Here is a 17,887-nt window from a genome sequence, read left to right as displayed (position 1 = left end):
TGAGGAAGTCCAGATGTTTTCCTTCTTGTAATTTCAAAGTTTGAGCCCAAGGCAGACCGACTAACGGTAGATTCTAATTCCTCCACCATCTACCTCTGCATGTGTACTAGGGAGAGAAGACAGACAGAGAGAAACGTGACAGTGACGGAATTTATTGGAATAGATATTGGTTAACCAACATCTCCCAAACGAGAAGCACTAAAATGCTGTCCTGCCCCTAACAATGACGCCCCACTAATTCTGAGTGTTCTAATCTCCCAGAATAATATAATCCTGCCTTCAAAAGACATTCTCAGCAGTTGGGGCACAGCCCACATTGGTTCAGTTCACCTGCCATGTTCCAGGCAGTCTGCTAGTCTCTGGAGATACAGGGGATCATTAAAGCCATGAAGAAGTTCAGTGGTGGAAAAGATGAGCAGACACTGAATCAGCCTAAGATAGCATGACGCATGGAAGAGAGGTAGTCTAGTAGGATGTACAGGGGGAAGGTTTTAAGCTGGAGGAAAGAGACTCAGGGGAAACTTTTTACATCAGTAGGATGCCTGATCAGCCTTTTGAAGGACAAATAGTCAAGGCATCAAGGAGTAAACGAGGTTGCTCTAGGTAGTGGCAACACCATAGGCAAAGGTAAAGTGGTATGACAAGTGTGTGCTCAGCCTGATGAGAAGTCGGTACCTGTAGGAAAGGTCCAGACCATCGGGGCAAGGAATGAGCACACCGGAAGACAAGATGCTGGGGAAGCCTCACCGGCTGTGTTAGGCCCTGGGAGACCTTTGGCAATGTTGGGAAGATGTTTCACTAGGCTTTCGGTTCACGAATGAACTCCTCTTCCATCTGGAGTTTAAGACCCTTCATGATTTTCTTGTGCTTTTTCTGGCTAATCTTGGTCTGCTCTTTGTAGGCCCTCCTTGGTCAGGATCTTTCTCCACCCCCTGAACAATGGTAGCAGGACAGAGCCTGGCATTGTGCCAGCTGGCCAAAGAGAAATGTCCATAGGGTCCAGCTCCAGAATCAGGAAGCAGGGCAGAGTGGACGTGGAGCTGAGAGGCAATAAGGTGATAATTGAACCTGCCATGATTATCCACTTGCTCAGGGCCCCTCGCTAGAGTTGTCTTCTCCCCTCCATACATCTATACCCCATCCATCCTTCAGGAGTCCCCAAAATGTCACCCCTTATGATGTCTTCCCATGTTAGTCTAGAACACAGGATTTCTCACTTCAGTGGTGTTCCAGAACTCTTAACTGAGTTATAAGCTGTCTTACATCACTTAAAACTAGCACTTTTTTTTCTTAATTACAAAATAAACCCATAATCTTAAAAAACAACAACAACTCATGTTCCCATCTCCTAGAGATTCCCACAGGTAACATTTCGGTCATTCCTTTCAGGCTCTTGTTTTCCTACGTACCTCACCAAATGCAGGTCTTACTTTGCATGATTGTAATACGACTGTACGTACTGTTGCTTTAACTGTTCATGCCCGTTAGTGCTAGTTCCCTGCTAAGCTGCTATTTCCTTCAAGGTGAGGTTGGTATCTTCCACTCTTCTTCTCTTTACAGAAGGATCTGCTGGAATCCCAGACTCAGCAGCAGATCCATCCTTGTCCCAAGAACAAACCCCACTCTGACACGGGGGGAACTAAGGTGCTCCGTCTTCACACTCTAGCTGAGCTCTGACCGTATGTCCCAGACAGGTGACGGCACTTCTGCTCTCTTAAGGCCATGCCCTACATTCTTGCCCAGATTCTCCTAATTGGATCTCTGTCATTGTTATTAATAACAATGGTAATCACGACAGCTTTCCTTGACCAAACACTTACTATGTGTCAGGGGCCACGCTAAGCACTTGGTCCTTAGAGCATCCCTGTGAGGTAGATGTTATTCTGTAATCCTCACAACTACCTCATGAGATATAGTATTATTAAGCCATATTCGTATGAGGAAACAGGCACAGAAAGGTTAAGTAACTTGATCTTTCTAAGATTGTGAAGTAACAAATCTCTTGGCATCAGCAAACTGACCTTGGTCAAAGAAGAAATATCAACTAGAGAAGAATGACGTTAAAAGGCATTCCCTTCCTGATAGAGTAAGTCTGTCTGACATACCAGCCCCTTCTGGCATCAAGATTCTCCTGCTTCCTTACCTCACCATTTTTCAGAACATTTCTTTCCTCCCCCAAGGCTGTTTATCAGAATTTTCTGTCCCTTCTGGCATGGGACCCAGTCTGACCTACACAGTTCTTCCCTGGAATTTTCCAAATCAGAGGTGGAGGTATTGCTCTTTCATTTCAGATGCCAAATTGTAAGCCTGACCTCAGAGCTGCTGTGGCCACCGCTGCGGCCACATGACAGATCTGAGAGATGAAACCAACAAGGGAGCAAAAAGCAGAGGAGAGAGACAGACAAAGGGAGAGGAAGGAGAGAAACCTGGATTCAGGCAAGCCCGAGGCCAGCCCTAACCGCTCCTTCCCAGTCACGTGATCCCCAAAGACCATCTACACTCTCAGCCCTTAAAGATGAGCAGCTTCAACTTGCACCTGTTAGAGATGTACTAACACATCTCCTGTCTAAGTAAGCCTGAAATTAGCCCAGACTTCAAAATAAAGCACTGTCCCTGTTATTTATGCTTCTAAAGGTGGGCACCCTAAGGCACTTGTCTGATACCCCGTAAAATCAGAAAATGCTTGTTAATGTCTCACCTGAGTCAATGTGCAGGACCCAGAGAACAGCCATCATTCGCCCAATGAGACATTTAGGTAGCACAGGCAGCTTTAAAGCAAGTAACCAAGGGACCTCTCAGAGATCGCTTTTCTGTGCTGTGTAAAACAGAACTTTGGATTTTTCCCTTAGGGTTTCTCAAATTTTAAGCCATTTGTGATTCTCACATGGAGAGTCTCCAAGTTTTGTCTAAATACCTCAGTTCTATAGAGAACCTGCATCATTTTAAAGTGGATTCTGAGTCGTATCTGTTCTGAGAAAGAAGAGGCTGACTTAGCATTCTCTTTCCAAATCTCTGGGCAGACAAGACAAACATGGTCTGCTGTTGAGATCCATAGTCGGTGGTTCAGGTGGGAAAGTCCCTGGCTGTCATGGTGCTTTTCGGAAAATATTGTGAAATTTTAAAATATTAAAGACTTGAGAACTGTTTTGCCAATAGAAATGATGACTAACATACGTGTATGTAATATCAAAATCACAAGCACAAACCCAAGTGTCAACCCCCCAAAAATGGAAAAAAATCAAAAACAAACAAGTTCTCAAATTCATAGTGGTAGATTGTCTCCAATTTCCAGCAAATATTTTGCTGTCCTTTTGTTTTGAGCTCAAAGGCAAGAAATGAGATGTCCTACAGGTTGATAACAATGTGGGTACTGGCAGGGTTGAGAAAACTATGCTGTTTCTTAAACATTTTTGCAAATTAGGAAATCAACACCAATTTTTTAAAAGAAAAACTTACGAACCACAGATCAAATGGAGCAGGAATATGATCTCACCATTTCTATGAAAGAGTGAGGTACCCAATTTTTTTCGTAAAAATTTTTTATAGTTCATAAAAAATGGTGTTACGGTTATTTTTCATAAAAATATTATTTGTTAAAATGTAATAAGTTGTTACTGTTATTTTAGATGAATTAATAAATATTAAAACATTTTTTCAGCTCTAATTTCTATTATGGTAAATATTGACAAATATAACCACAGACACATAAACTCTTTGAGGGTCTCAACTTTTAAGAGTGAAAATTGGTCCTGAGACCCAAAAGTTTGAGAACTGCCGCTATAAAGTACCAAGTCCTAAAGTTCTGAAACTTGGCCGTCACAGGGAGGCTCTTTCTGGCGATATTTGGCGCTCAGTGTGCAAACTGCCCCGTCTCCAGCCCTCCACGGGGCTCCTAGCTCAGGACTAGAAAGTGGGCAAGAATCGAAGGGAGATGATGAGGAAGAAGATGCTTTCGGTAAAACTGCACACCATCAGCGCCCGTCGGACAAAATACAGCTCAAGGAGGGAGGCCCTGCCCACAGCCAGGGTTTTCAGCACCCAGGACCGATTCCAGCAGACCCAGCGCCCACCACTTCCGTACGTAGCCCCGGAGCTCCCGCCCACTGCACTGGGGTGGGTGGGGGGATGGGGGAGTGGGGGGTACGCCCCGCGGAGATGGAGATGCTTGACCCGCAGGAGGCGGCGGGCTGTGCGGACCTTAGCAGCCCCGGCTCCGAAGCAGCAGAGCAGAAGAGGAAGGAAAAGATGGACGTGTTGTAACCAAAGACTCAGTGATGAGCAAACACGAGACACCACCCGATGAAACAACCAGAGATGACTGGGGCGGAGCCGAGATCCTGGGGGTGGTCCGAGGGCCAGCGAATAACCTCCCCAAACTCCCCGTGCCACCCCAATTTAAACTCTGAAGACCGAGGAAGCCTGTAAAGATCAGAGGCTAGATATTTACAATGAGAGAATACTGAGAAAAGTGCAACAAAAATGGTAACAGTTGTTCTTTGTGTTATAGGATTATTGATACTGTTTATTTCCTTCTTTCTACTTATCTACAATTCTCTAACTTTTCCATAAGACGCATGCATCCTTTTTTTTAATCATGTGATACTTTTTTTCTTTAAAGGTCAATGATATAAAGTAAAAATATCTACTATTTGTACAGTACTTTATAGCAGCAGTTCTCAGACTTTTGGCTCTCAGGACAGTTTTCACTCTGAAAAATTGAGACCCTCAAAGAGCTTTTGTGTATGCGGTTATATCTGTCAATATTACCATATTAGAAATTAGAACTGAAAAAATTTTGAAATGTTTATTAATTCATCTAAAATAATAGTAATAACCCATTACGTTTTAACATAAATAACATTTTAATGAAAATAACTATATTCAAAACAAAAAATTGAGAAGAGTCACATTGTTTAACATTTCTGCCTATTTTTTTTTTACAATCTAACCTAATAGAAGACAGCTGGACATCTCATTTCTGCTCCTGCATTCAATCTGTTACAAAACCACCTGCCATGTAACCTCTGGGAACCCCACTGCATACCTGTGAGAAATTTGCAGTGAAGAAAGGCAAGTAACAGCTTAGTATTATCATGAAAATAGTTTTGCTCTTGGAACCCTTCTGAAAGGGTCTGGGGAACCCCCAAGTCTTCATGGACTACTCTTTGAAAACTCTTTTCTTTATACTATACAAAATACATGCACTAACAAGCCTCACTTGACTCTTTCAAAAACACTTTGAATTGACATATTTTTAAACAGATAAAGAGTCAGATTCATAGAGGTTAACCAATTCATCCAAGATCACAGGCTCAGATTCTTGTCTTTAGACTTTGAATCCAGAACTTGATTCCAGATAACCACCCACCTTTTCCCAGATAAGCAACAGCCTGAGACACCCAAAGAATTTTTACACAATAATTAGAACGGATACATTTTCACTCTAGAATGTGGTGGGAAAACGGAGACTCAGAGAAGTTACGTAAACCAGAGCATGATGCAGCAGAAATAAGCACAGGTTCTGGGAAGCGGGAGCCCCGAGTTCTGGACACCACTCCTCCGCTTTCTGTGTGACTTGACACAAGTTTCTTTGCCTCTCTGGGCACAAGGATTGCCACATCTGCAAAATGGGATGATGATATCTTACCTGCCCGAAGGCACGGGCTGGACCAGATGATTGCCCAAGGTCCCTGCTAATGGAAGGGCTGACATTTACCAGCAATCCCAGTCATTTAGAGGGCTGGAAACACTATTCGGCTGAAATGGACTCATTTTGAAAGTGACTCCCTGTAATTCTTTCTTTTTCTCTAATGTAATACTTGAAACTTAGTATTTATTGAAAGCTATTTCAGTCATCTTTCTTATAATGCCTTCAAACTTCGTCCAGAAAGCTCAACCTTGAGAAAAATTCATTGAAGTCACTTGAAAGTTGATATGCAGAAATCCAGTGCAATTCAACAAGCCCCACAGGTGTATAGAATGCTTACTGTTTGTGGCAGACGTGTAAGACTAGAAAAGTATGCACAGCTGTTTTTAATTCTGGATTTACACACTTACAATGCACTTAGTCTGCTTTATTTTTCCCATTAAAAAAAATTGTTGTAAAATATACACAGCATAAAATTTACCATTTTAACCATTTTTAAGTGTGCAGTTCAGTGGCATTAAGTACATTCACACTGTCGTGCATCCATCGCCACCATCCATCTCCAATCCTCTTTTCATTTTGCAAAACTGACAGTCTATACCAATTAAATAATAACTTCCCTTTCCCTCCAGGTCCTGGCAAACACCATTCTACCTTCCATCTCTATGAATTTGATTGGGTACCTCATATGAGTGAAATCATACAGTATTTGTCTTTCTGTGTCTGGCTTATTTCACTTAGAATAAAATCCTCAAGTTTCATCTATGTTGTAGCATGTTTCAGAATTTTATTTCTTTTTAAAGCTGAATAATAGTCCATTGTATGTATTTACCGTATTTTGCTTATCCATCCGCTGATGGACATTTGGGATGTTTCCACTGCATTTAAGCTTTTCAAGCCTTCATTTAAAGGGCAGAGAAACTACATCAGCCAAGCAAAAAGCAAAATAGAGCTAATGGCAGTAGACGTGGATCAGAGAAGTATGCACTGAGTTATTTCAAATTCGAGAAGTAAATTCCAGTGTTCAAAAAAAAAAAGTCAGATTTTTGTCTTTGTTGTTTTCCCCTCTTCTCTAAAGAGATATTACTGAATTGTAAGTTTCATAATATCAGGGAATGTTCTGAATTTAGAGAAGGACTGAAGGTACTGCACATTCCACATAACGTGTAGCAAAATTCCTGGCAAATTCCATAAACTTATCTTTGAATACACAATGCAGTGCGCCATTAATGAACTATTTTGATCTGAATTACAACATGTGATTTTACAACCATCTTACAAGATGGGCAGGGTGATTATTTGTGCAATTTTATAGATGAAGAAGGTGAGAACTTCAGCCATTAGCTCATCACCAGGTGGGGTACCAGGGACCCCACCAGCGGTCTGACAACACCAGCTTCAACCCTGTCCCTTTGTCCGCACTGCCTGTCCGCAGTTGTGACGAGCATTAGAAGTCACTTCCTGAGTACAATTTCACTGTGAGGCACAGAAATATAAGCTAGACAACATCTTAAGGTCTTTCTAATCTTAATATTTTATGTGATGGTTTTCCATGACAGTGAACTCTTTTTTATCTTTCTTTTATTGTATTTTTTATTGAAGTATAGTTGAGAGATTGTAAATATAACAGTGAAATGAAAAATTAATAACAAGTAGGAAAGTGAAATCAGCAAAACCTACTAACCAGAGAGTGAAACCAAAGTCAAAGAGAACAAAAATACTCATATACCATCTATATGGTAGTATGTGGATGAGTAGCCACGAGGCAGACTTTTGCATCTCAAATATTTCCTGCATTGATTTTCCACAGATGCTTGAAATTCAATGACTGTTTCATTTCCTTGGCTCTTGAGGGCTTTTGGATACTTAAAGTTGTCTGCTAAGGTGGAAACCTTCCCAGGAAAGGAGCGTCCTTTAGTAGGGATTACGTTGCTCCTTACTGAGAGTGAGAATGGAAGACGGAGGGGTGGGGAAAAGCAGAGGTCCTGGGTGCCCAGCACTAGCCTTTGGTCGGGTCCTTGTTTTTACCGCTCACCAGCCCAGGGCCGCGAGAAGCTAGTTGTAGATGTGGTCCTGGCGTATTTGCAGTAGCAGAAACTGGCCAGGAGGCGGCAGCCCTGTCTCATCTGGCGCCTCAGCAGCTGCAGTTCCTGCCAGGGCCACGGGGAAGCAGTGCAAGAGCACGCACCGTCACCAGAGAGGCGGTTGAGTTGGCGACATACGCATAACGTAAATTGAGCGCAAAAGCAGTTTTATTACCTTAACTGCTGTGATGACAGCGGCCCTTCGGCAAATATTTGTTTGAACGAGTCAAGTCTGTGGTCAGGCATTAGGATCGCTCCCTTGAGGGCCCCCTCACACCTTGGCAGGAGCCACAGCCCTGGGCTTACTCTACTCCTGGCCCTTTGCCGTGAAAAGTGGCTAGAGAAAACACACCACCATGCCGACTGCTCTCACTTTAAACCCACTTCCGAAAGTACCAAGGAGGGGGGCGGTTAATCAGCCCCTATTTCCCCAGTGCTTTCTCTCTCACTCTCTCCTGGACACCTATTTTACACTTTGAACTCACTCTGCGAGACCTCCAAAGCCTCTCCCAGCTGATGGGTTTGCTTCCCACTTCTCTGAGCAAATGAAGCAGCTGGAAGAGACCCTCCGTGACGTCCCCACCAGCATCCAGGTCCTTACAGCTGGCTTTCCTACTTGTTAGTGAAGGGGAACGGCCGTGGCTCCTACAGGCAAGGCTGCCTGTGCCCTGGATGGAATCCCCTCTCATCTCCATGGGAACCTGATTCCAGCAATGGTCCACCTTTACCCGACGTCATCAGTTTCCCTCTCTCTATTGTGTTATTCTCACGAGTACCCAAACTTGCTGTTATCTACCCCATCATTAATTAGAATCCCTCTCTGGCTCCAAGTACCTGTCAGCTATGGCCTCATCTCTCTCCTCCCTTTTCCAGTAAAATTCCTGGAGTTTTCCATGCTCGCTGTCTTCAGAGTCTTTCCTGCCATTCTCGGGCAAACCCACTGCTATCAGGCTTTTGCTCAGACTATTCCAAAAAACTCCTGACCTCCACATCATCTAAACCCAATGGTCAGCTCTCCATCCTCATCCTAACTCTGTCTATAGACGCACTGGACATGCTGACTTCTTGCCTCTCCTGGAAACACATTCTTCCTTGGCTCCAGGTCACCACCATCTGCCTCCTCTGTTCTTAGTCCTTTGCTGATTCCACCTTTTCTCCCCAACCTCATATTCTTAAATTCAGTCCTTAGCCGTCTTCTCTCAATATTATTGCACTCCCGTGGTGAGCTCCTCCCGTCTCCTGACTTTAAAGACCACTCAGATATTACAGTTCCCAAATTTCTCCCCTGGGCGCTGTCCTCTAACCCCCAGCTGTTGGCTCAGCATCTCCACGTGACCGTAATTGACACCCAAATTGACATCCTGACAGTCCGCTGCTCTGCCCACGGTCTTCCTCCCTCAGGCAATGGCAGCCCCATCCCTCCAGCTCCTCAGGCCAAAATCACTGCATGCACCTTTGGTTCCTTCCGTTCTCTCACATCCCACGTCTAATCCTGCAGGCGCTCCTGTAGGCACTACTTTCAAAATACATCCGATTCCAACCACATCTCACCGCCTCCACCGCTACCCCCCTGGGCTAAGCCACCATTATCTCCCCTGCATCACTGCCGTGGCCTCCTGAAGGGGCTCCCGCTTCCATGAGTGACCTCCTGCGATTTAATCTCAATACAGCAGCCAGAGTGATCCTTTTGTAAAAAGCCAGATCCTGTCACTCCTCTGCTCTAAGCTCTCCAAGCGATCCCCATTTCAATTGGAATAAAAGCCAAAGTCCTTAGAAGGGTGTGCAAGACCCTAGAATAATACCATCCAATAGAAACAGACTAGGAGCCACATGTGGCGTTTTAAACTTCCTGGTAACCATAATAAAAAAATAAAAAGAAACAAGTGACATGATTGTAATAGTATATTTTATTTAACACAGTATCTCTAAATTGTTACCGTTTCAACATGGAATCCACGTAAAAATTGAGAAATGTCCCATTCTTATTTTCATTCAAAATCTTTGAAATGTAGTGGGTCATAGCCACATTTCAAGAGCTGGGTAGCCCCACGTGGCTGGAGGCTCCTGCTGGGGACGGTGCAACCCGAGTCCGCATCCGCCTGACAGCATCTCTGTGATGGGTCCCCTGCTCCCCCGAGCTCACTCTGCTCCCCCCCACTATGCAGGCTGGCACCTCAGCACTTTACACAGCCTGTTCCCTTGCCACTCCCCCTCACAATGATCTCATGGATACCTTTTCATCACCTCCTCTTCTTGGCTGACATGGCCATCCCACTTACATTGAAAGCACCACTGACACTCTCAATTCCTCTTACCTGCTTCCATTTTGTTTCCACTACCACTTATCACTTTCTGGAAGATCTTATATTCGTTGTGTATTCTCTACTTTCTCACACAGAAGATACAAGGGTAATCTGCCTATTTTGTTAGAAGATAGGTTCCCAGCACTTACAACAGCGCCTGGTACGTAGTAGGCACTCAGTGGGTGCTTCTTGACCGACTGAGTTAATGAGAGCAGAAACCTATCTTCCCAGGGGGTTTTCAGGTCAAGGCTTGGAGCCAGGATCTCAGAGGGCAAAAGCAGCACTGATCTTGGAGGGCTGGAGACTGGGGCTATTTCATCTCTTAGGCGTCATTGTGAGAAAAGGCAAGGCCAGGTTCATGGCAGCAAGCATTTCCTGGGTGTCCCCTGCGTGCACGGCTGTGGGAAGCAGTAACGATGGTCAGAAGGACACGACCCCTTGTCCTTCTGGCTGGTCTGGATTTCCTCAGGGCAGCTGCGGAGGTCAGAGCCAGGGCCAGAGAGGGGAAATTGCTCGAGGCTAGCTTGAATTTTTTGGAAGGAAAAACCTTAGACTAATTCAAAATGAATTGGACTGTCTTAAGAGGTCTAACTCTGGCTCCAAATCTAGATTTCACTATTGCAGAGAAGGTTTGGGCTCTGCGTGGGAGATGGGACTAACCCTCTAAATTTGCCTTTAACATTCCAAGATACTTAAACCTGAATGTTGGTTTGAAGCCCTATTCCCCCTGTTTACATGCTGCTGTTTAGCCATTTACATACTTGTTATGTTTTTTCCTAGGATGTTGCCTATCCCCAAGGATTTTCTGCAAATAATGTATATAACTGTCTTCCATATGAGTTGATATATAATAGAAAGTAAATAATTTTTTAACTTTACTTGAAAATTTTTCTTCTAAGTTCCAGGATTTCCCAAAATTTTAAAGCACCGCCCCCTTTTAAAATTCTCAAGCTAGTTCTAAAAAAATGCTCCCACCACGCAAAGACCACACCCCATCTCTTTTCCTATCAGTAACCCACAACAACCTCTATTGCTAAAAGTTAAGTGCTACCTCATTTCTGCTTTGCAGAAGGTGTGGAGGTGTAGGAAACTGAGGCTCAGAGATGCTAATTAACTCGCCCCAGGCCACACATCTGGTTAAGTGGCCAAAGGTAGCCTAGGAGATTCCCCAGGTTTTCTTTCACTGTTCTGTACTCATTTATTCACTCGACAAGTATTATTCATCTCCTCTCTGTCAGGAGCTGCTCTAGGAATTGAGGACACAGCTGCGCGCAAACCCCTTCTCTGCTCCCTGGGAACTTAGTCTCCAGAGGTAGGTTAGAGGGTTTTTAACCATCACCCAGTCCCTCTCCCGTACCGTTCTTCCATCCCCTCCAGAGCCCAGTGAGGATCTCTGTAGCTGCTGTGGGTTTGCTGCTTCTCTACTGAGTCTGTATTTTCTTCCTGAGCTTATTCTATCATAATCATAATAACCGAATCATTTTAAATTTCTGATTGGATAACAAGAGCTCACCTTCTGAAGAGGTGGCCACACATCTTAGCCAACATCTTGCCGAGTGGACTGTACTTTGAAAACTCTAAAGCCCCTGTGTGTCTCCTTGGAGCTTTTGTTTCCAAATCCCAGGGACAACCTGGGTGTGCGAAGGGGAAGGGGAGTGGTGAGCTCACGTTGAAGTGGAACAGGGACATGAGTTAGCAGAAAATGTTTGCCTGCCTCTTCCCTCTTCTGGAAGGTCAGAACTTACACCTGGTTCGGGTCACAACCCCCCTTGCTGGCTCCTCCCTAAGCCCTCCTGAAACCCACCCTGCAGCACCAACCACAGGCCTATTTTAGGGTTCAGCCTTCCTCTTTTTATTCAGTCTAATTTTACTCACTTGTTCCGGGCAAATTAAAAAGAATGTCCTTCAAGTATTTTCTAAATTACTTTCATTTAAAAGTAATCAGAAGATTATGAAAGCTTACAAAAAACCTAACTGCAGCTAACCCAACCCCCATATATATATCATAACATAATGTGTTGCAAGTATTTTAAACACTTTCATATTCAGGTATGTCAAATCGGGTGAGGTGTACTGATTTCATTGATTTGCTACTTTCCTTCACGCAGGAGGGGAGGGATGTTAAAGCAGTGGTCTGAAGTTCTTAGCATCACATCCAAGGGCCCAAGATCTAGCTCTAAGTGCCCTTTCTAGGTCACGCTGGACTGGAATCCTGATTAATCTTTACTTCATGTCCCCACATAGTGCTGGACACACGGTGAGTGTGAACTGTTTGTCATCCATGGCGCTATCCATACGCTATCAATGTATACGATCCCCCTGAACAACAGTTCCTTGAATTCCTTACCTCCAATGATCTCCTCCTCCACCCAATGCCACTCATTCCTCCAGTGGCTGAACCCTAACATTTGTCATGACCGGTAGCTGCCACTGCTCAACATCTCAAGGTCAGGTGTTCGACTCTACCTTGTCCTTGCTGGTGGTCCTCCCCAACACTCGTTCCCAGACAAGACCTCCAATCCATTGATGTCCCAATTTGCACACCTCCCCGGACTGCTTTATCTTCTCTCTTCCTCCTAATCATGGGACAGGCTTACACTAAAAACGCATTTGTTGTTTATCTGAAATTCAGATTTAATTGGGCGTCCTGTATTATTATTTGTTAAATCTCTCATAAGCCTACAATCATCTATAGTCTCTTAGATGAAAACTCTTAACTTTGCTTCCTCCTACTTGAAACTCCTTTGGCAGAACCACAGCTTCTCAAGCCCAACTTTGTGACAACTCTGTATCGTGGCTGCAGAAAAACACAACCTCCCCTGAACAGATTTGACTTCAGGCTCAAGACCGCAAACTTCAAAAGGGGACTTAAGGCTGCAGGGAGACTCGTTCTACTTAGATGTTCCTGGTCAATCCACGCTCTGTATTTTATGCCTTTGCTTCTCTCCTCAAATCTTCTATACTTTCTCACTCATCCTCCTTCTCAGGGTCCTACTTCACTGAGAAAATTGAAGCACTCCGGAGAATTCAGATTCCCCTCACCACTTCCATCCAATTTCTTTGTACCCGTCTGGGTTACTCTTGTCAGGTACATAGATTGGAGGTTGGCAGACTTTGGCCTGGGGGCCAAATCCAACTCACTGCCCGTTTCTGTACAGCCTGCCGTTGACTTTTGGAATAGTCGAAGGAGGGGAAATCAAAAGAAGAATATATGTTGCGACATGTGAAAATTATATGAAATTAAAATTTCGATGAAATGAAACGAAGTTTTATTGGAACATGGCCATGCCCATTCATTTAATGGATCGTCCACGGCGGCTTTAGAGCCACAGCAGAACAGTTGCGACAGAGACCGTGGGACCCGCAAATACTAAAATATTTACTATCTGGTCCTTTCTAGAAAGCGTTTGCTGACCCCTCACCTTCTGTGCTCCAGTCCAAAGCCACTTAATCCCATCCTTTCTCCTGTACTCAAGATGCTTGCCCCATTAATTCTACCCGGTTCTGCATTATCAGTTTTTCTGTCTACTGAATCACTCTTATTTGCACACCAAAAAGCTGTAATTTTTCCAATCTTAAAAAAATACAAAGAAAGAAAAGAAACCTCTTTCTGACCTTCCTTCTGCTCCCAGCAGTTTCCGCTCTCATCCGCAGCCAAAATCCCCAAAGAATTACCTGCACTTGAGGGCCACGATTCTTCCCCAACTCTCTCTTAAACCATCCCCATCACTCCACCGAAACTGCTCGCATTAGTAACCAACGGCCCCTGTGAAGCTAAAGCCAGCGGCGTTCCCGGCTTATCTTACCTGGTCGCTGTGCAGCTGTGACACCGGGATCGCTCTCGGCCTCAAAGCTCTCCTTTCACTTGGCTTCCAAGACACCACACCCTCTGGATTTTTCTCCTGCCTACTGGATGCTTCCTCATAGCCTCCTCCCCTGGTTCCTCTTTTCCCTTCTTATCGCTGGGGCCCCAGGACCTCCTCGCTCTGTTCCTGCCCTTACCTTTCTAGGCTGCTCCCGACTCACAGTTTTAAAGCCCATCTCTCAGACTTATGACTCCCAAATAAATACCACCACCCAGGGCTCTCCCCTGCCGTGTTTCGTTACCCACTGCTGGCCTGGCATCACCACGGGAACATTTAAGAGACATCACTGAGTCGACATCCCAGTCCAAGCATCAGTCCAGAGTGAAATCCAGGTCCCTCACCTTCCCCAGCATCCCGACCGTCCCTCGGTTACTGGCACCCCATCCTTCCTTTCAGGCCCAAATCCCTGACGTCCTTTTTTTTGGGGGGGGGTTTATATTAAATGCAATTTTATTTAAACAGGGGAACCCCCTCCCCCCCACCCCCTCCAAATACACTCTCTGCATAAAGACAGAAACCTGACGTCCTTTTGATCACCCTCTTTCTCTCCACCTAGAATCAGTCAGGAGATTCTGTTGGCTCTCCACTTACAGTTTATCCACGATCTCTGACCATTTCTCACGGATCTCACCGCCTCATCATCTCGCCTAGATTACGGCAATACCCTCCTAACAGTTCTCCCTGCTTCCACCCTTGTCTGATATTGTCTCCGCGCAGCCGCCAGAAAAATCCTGTTAAATGGGAGTCATATCAAACCCCTGCACTGACGCCCCGTTTCACTCAGAGCAAAACCCAGAGATTTTATAATAACCATCAATGGAGTATAACCTTCAGGAACTGTGAATCACCATATTGTACACCTGTAACACATAGTATTACCCATCAAGTGTACTTCAGAAGAAAGAAAGAAAGAAAGGGAAAAGCCAGAGTCCCTGAATGGCCTACAAAGCTCACTTGACCTTGCCTCCTGATCCCTCACCTCTCTGACTCCATCTCCGGCCATCTCCCCGCTCACCCACTCAGCACAACACATGGCCTGCTTGCTGCTTCTGCAACAAGACAGGGTTGCTCCCACTTGGGGCCTTTGCACTGGCTGTTCTCTCTACCTTGAATGCTTTTCCTTAGACAGCAGCATGGGGAACCTCTGTCACCTTCAAATCTGCTTGAATGTCACCTGTGCAGTGTGACCTACCTGGCCTCCTGATCCCTCAGCCCTGCCCTCCAGTATGACCTTGCCCTGTAACTTCTAACATATTATACCATGTACTTATTATGCCTACAATGTTAACTCTACAAGGCAATATATTTTTGTCTGTTTTGTCCACTTCAATTATTTAGTTCCAAGTGCTTGACAATAAATCCCCTCAATGAATATTTGTCAAATGAATGAACTGAATGTCTACTTGCTGGATGATTTTGCCTTTGTTTTGTACTTAATTTTTCAACGACGTTGCGAGTTATGTGTTACCTCCATTTTACCCATAAAATTCATTAAACAAGGAGGACAGTGGAGTAAAGTGGCCCGAAAGCTTTGGCGGCTACATAAGCAAACCAAAACTTAAGGCTGAAATGTCTAAGTAGAAAAATCAAAACCTAAAGGCAATCCATCACAAACAGCCAATGGGGGGCTTTAAGCTACAGCCAGTCTCACAATTTTCTTTCTATGCTTTGCACCTTCTCTGTATGTCTTTTCCCTACTTCTGTCAGCAGAGCTCTCCTAACCACGTCCAGTTTGGTGTCACCTGATTTGAATGAGTTTTTGCTCAAATAAACTCTTCAAATTTTTAATACGCCTCAGTTTCTATTTTAATAACCTATAAGGATAGCAGTGTTTAAAAAGTTTGAGTAACTTGCACAGATCACAGGTTATTAGCTTGAAAAGTGAAATTGAGGACCTCAGTCTTTTTTCACCCCACAATAGTGTTGTTTCCAGCTTTCTAAAGGCTACCTCCCATGTTCCTGTTGTGAGGATCCGAGGCATGACAAGGGCACTCACGCCATGTATGCAGTCTTGGAGACCATGAGGAAAGCAAATTTCAGTAAATCAAAGCAGAACTTGCCAAAATAACAGCAAAGGAAAAGTTAGGAGTGGACACTTGCTCGTAATTATAATTCCATTTGTTCCTAAAATAATTCACACATTTAAATAACATAAACTTAAATTATTTAAATAGGTAGGAATATTTTTAAAATACATGAAGAAGTAAACATATAACAAATCACTTACTTTTATGGGATTTAAAGTTTTCCTTGATGAAGTTGCAGTTGAAGAGAATCAAGTTGACCTGACGCCTGCCTGGAGGTTTTGGACAAGAGGAAGTGATGGAGAATAAGAAGAGTGAAGGAAGATGGGAAAAATAGAGAAAAAAATGTTACCTAAATAATTTGGACAAGTGATGTTTCCTAGACCTTTAGAGGATGAGGATCTCAGAGAACTTGTCTTTGTTTTAAAAAATCTAAAGACTATTTAGCATGCACTGTCTTTTGTACTCAGGAGAACCAACTGCTATAGTCCAGATCAAGATTATTTTACCTAGAAGAGAAAATCAAGACAAAACCAGTAGAAAAGCTACTACCGTCTCATCCCCAGGGTTTTCAATCACAAACTTAAGCTCCTCCCACTTCTGCCCTGGGAAGCCCTCAGACTTGCATTAGAAGCTTTGGAGGAGGAGGCTGGGAAACCTGGGAAACTGGCAACCAGCTGTGCCTAAGAGTACACTCATCCCTCCAATGTGGGGATAGGGCTGGAATTGGCCCTAAGATTTGTAGGGAGTCAGGAGGGAGACAGTTTTCTATGTCACCATAAATTCTCACTTAAAATAAATATTAAAACTGCAGAATCTCTATCAGTTAATAATTAAATGCAAAAAGCATCCATCTAGCCATGTTAGTATTATTCATTTTTTAAAATCTTATGCTGCCCGTAACTAAGTAAGCCTTGTCATTGCATTAATAATGCAATGTAAAAAGAATAGATAGGACCCTTTAGTGGGCCTGGAGAGCCCTAGCCATCTTTCTTCCTCATTCTTCCCAAGTTTACTTGTTTTAGGCAGAAACAACAATAGGCAGATGGCCACAAAACTGAACAGAATCAGAGGACGTGGGGTCAGAGCCATTTAAACTAAACTACCCTTCTTGCCCAAGAGGATTGCGCTTCAGGGGCTCCAAATTTTGAAAAAGAAGTTAACCGGTTTCTAGCGTGGGTCCCAGGTTGGCTTTCCAGGTGCCCTTATCCAAGGGAATGAGCCTGGGACGACTCCTGACGATACCTAACTCAAAACTAGTCCCAGCTCATGAATCGGTTGTGGAGAAGCCTGTGCAACTCTTTCTACCAATGTGAAGCTCCATCATAACACCAAGAGCTGGGGTCCTGGTCTGTTCAATCTGTTTGTTTTTTTTTTAATATTTATTTATTTGGCTGCACCAGGTCTTAGTTGCAGCATGTGGGATCTTCGCTGCCACTTGCAGGATCTTCGCTGAGGCATGTGGGCTCTTTAGTTGCGGCATGTGAGATCTAGTTCCCTGACCAGGGATTGAACCTGGGCCCCCTGCATCAGGAGCACAGAGTCTTAACCACTGGACCACCAGGGAAGTCCCCAACCTGTTTTTTTTTTTTAAAGATTTATTGATTGATTGCTATGTTGGGTCTTCGTTTCTGTGCTAGGGCTTTCTCTAGTTGCAGCAAGCGGGGGCCACTCTTCATCACGGTGCGCGGGCCTCTCACTGTCGCGGCCTCTCTTGTTGCGGAGCACAGGCTCCAGACGCGCAGGCTCAGCAGTTGTGGCTCACGGGCCTAATTGCTCCACGGCATGTGGAGTCTTCCCAGACCAGGGCTCGAACCCGTGTCTACTGCATTAGCAGGCAGATTCTCAACCACTGCGTCACCAGGGAAGCCCCCCAACCTGTTTTTTAAATACAAATCTCCAGATGCTAGAGCCACATCCCCTATGGCTCCACCTAGTAAACACAGTTAAGCAAAATATTCAA

The 17,887-nt window shown here is 44.4% G+C and overlaps 1 non-coding gene across 1 annotated transcript; it reads right to left on the bottom strand.

Annotated features, from left to right (window-relative positions):
* Positions 1-17,418: 17,418 nt before the first annotated feature.
* Positions 17,419-17,491, bottom strand: TRNAR-CCU (transfer RNA arginine (anticodon CCU)). The gene has a single exon. It is a non-coding gene; the product is annotated as a tRNA-Arg (tRNA).
* Positions 17,492-17,887: the final 396 nt, after the last annotated feature.

Source organism: Balaenoptera ricei, chromosome 11, assembly GCF_028023285.1.
Source record: "Balaenoptera ricei isolate mBalRic1 chromosome 11, mBalRic1.hap2, whole genome shotgun sequence".
NCBI classification, from domain to species: Eukaryota; Metazoa; Chordata; class Mammalia; order Artiodactyla; family Balaenopteridae; genus Balaenoptera; species Balaenoptera ricei.
The sequence above is the reverse complement of the archived record's forward strand: the minus strand, read 5'-3'. Positions and strand labels throughout refer to the sequence as shown.